Raw genomic sequence first — 2618 nt, forward strand, 5'->3', positions numbered from 1 at the left:
GAAGAAAAAAGAAAAGAAAAAAAAAAGAAGAAGAAGAGGAAGAACTAGGACTGAGGAAACCACAATCAGAGCAGTCACTCAAATAAGCCAGCATACAGATTTAATCATGAACAGGCCTCAAACAAAATAAAATTAAAAAGAAAAAAATAAAAAAGAGTCATCAAAACCATAAAATGTGGGCAAGGGATGTTAGGAAGTAAATAACCCTTTTTGTTTGTATGTTTCTCTTCTTAATTTTAATATAGTAATGAAGTGTTTGAACTTACAGGACCATCAGGCTAAAACACACAATTATGGGAAGGGGTTAGCATACTTAAAAACAGGGCAACCACAAGCCAAAACCAAATATTGCATTTGCAAAAAATGAAAAAAAAAATACACTCAAGCAGATAATAACAGGAGACCATCCAACCAAAAGAAAAAAAAAAGAAAAAGAAAGGAAGAATGGAGAACCATAGAATCAACTGGAACACGAGGTTCAAATGGCAATAAATAATCATCTATCAATTATCACTTTAAATGTCAATGGACTGAACGCCCCAATCAAAAGACACAGAGTGGCTGAGTGGATAAAAAGGCAAAAACCTTCAATATGCTGCCTACAAGAAACTCACCTTAGGACAAAAGATACATATAGACTGAAAGTGAAAGGGTGGGGAAAAATATTTCACACCAATAGACATGACAGAAAAGCAGGAGTCGCAACGCTCATATCAGACAAAATAGACTTTAAAACAAAAGACATAAAGAAAGACAAAGAAGGACACTACTTAATGATTAAGGGATCCATCCAAGGAGAGGATGTTACTATCGTCAACATATATGCCCCAAATACAGGAGCACCCAGATACATACAACAAGTATTAACAGACATAAAGGGAGATATTGATGAGAATACAATCATAGTAGGAGACCTTAATACCCCCCTCACATCAATGGACAGATCCTCTAGACAGAAAACCAATAAAGCAACAGAGATCCTAAAGGAAACAATAGAAAAGTTAGACTTCATTATATCTTCAGGACACTACATCCAAAAAAAGCAGAATACACATTCTTCTCAAATGCTCATGGAACATTCTCAAGGATCGACCACATATTGGGACACAAAGCGAATCTCAATAAATTTAGGAGCATAGAAATTATCTCAAGTATCTTCTCTGACCACAATGCCATGCAATTAGAAATCAACCATGGGAAAAGGAAAGAGAAAAAACCTACTGCATGGAGACTAAACAACATGCTACTAAAAAACCAATGGGTCAATGAGGAAATCAAGAAGGAAATTAAAAACTATCTTGAAACAAATGATAATGAAGACACAACCGCTCAAACTCTATGAGATGCTGCGAAAGCAGTGCTCAGAGGGAAATTTATAGCAATACAGGCCTTTCTCAAAAAAGAAGAAAGATCCCAAATTGACAACCCTCCACCTAAATGAATTAGAAAAAGAAGAACAAAAAAGGCCTAAAGTCAGCAGAAGGAAGGAAATTATAAAGATCAAAGAAGAAATCAATAAAATAGAGACTCAAAAAACAATAGAAAAAATTACTAAAACCAAGAGCTGGTTCTTTGAAAAGGTAAACAAAATTGACAAACCCCTGACCAGACTCACTAAAAAGAGGAGAGAAAGAACCCAAATAACCAAAATTATAAATGAAAAAGAAGAAAACACAACGGATACAGAAGAAATACAAAAAACCATAAGAGAATACTATGAACAACTATATGGCAACAAGTTTGACAATCTGGAAGAAATGGACAATTTTCTAGAATCTTACAGCCTGACAAAACTGAATCAAGTAGAAACAGAGCAACTGAACAGACCGATCACTAGAAATGAAATTGAAGAGGTCATAAAATCACTCCCTACAAAAAATTTGCTATTGTCAATTTCTACTTTTAAGGTTGTTAGCAATTGCCTTATATATTGAGGTGATCCTAGGTTGGGTGCATATATATTGTTATATGTTCTCCTTGGCTTGATCCTTTGATCATTATGCAATGTTCTTGTCTCTTAGCATATTCTTTATTTTAAGGTCTGTTTTGTCTGGTATGAGTAGTGCTACTCCAGCTTTCTTTTGGTTTCCATTTGCATGGACTATTTTCTTCCATCATCTCACTTTCAATTTGTATGTGTCCCAGAACTGAGTGGGTCTCCTGAAGACAGGATATATGTGTTCTTGTTTTTGTATCCATTCAGCCAGTCTGTGTGTCTTTTGGTTGGGGCATTTAGTCCATTTACATTTAAGGTAATTACTGGTATGTATTTCCTTATTGCCATTTTATTATATTATTTTTTTTTTTCTTTTTTATTCCCTTCTTGCTTGTGGTTGATGACTCTCCTAGTGTTGTGTTTGGATTGCCTGTTCTTTTTTTTCTTTTTTTTAAATTTTTATTTCCCACTGTACAGCAAGGGGGTCAGGTTATCCTTACATGTATACATTACAATTACATGTTTTTCCCCACCCTTTGTTCTGTTGCAACATAGTACAGATAAAGTTCTCAATGCTATTCAGCAGATCTCCTTGTAAATCTATTCTAAGTTGTGTCTGATAAGCCCAACCTCCCGATCCCCCCCTCCTCCCCCCTCCCACAGGCACCACAAGTCTCTTCTC

This window comes from Phacochoerus africanus, chromosome 5 (genome assembly GCF_016906955.1).
Source record: "Phacochoerus africanus isolate WHEZ1 chromosome 5, ROS_Pafr_v1, whole genome shotgun sequence".
Taxonomy (NCBI): Eukaryota; Metazoa; Chordata; class Mammalia; order Artiodactyla; family Suidae; genus Phacochoerus; species Phacochoerus africanus.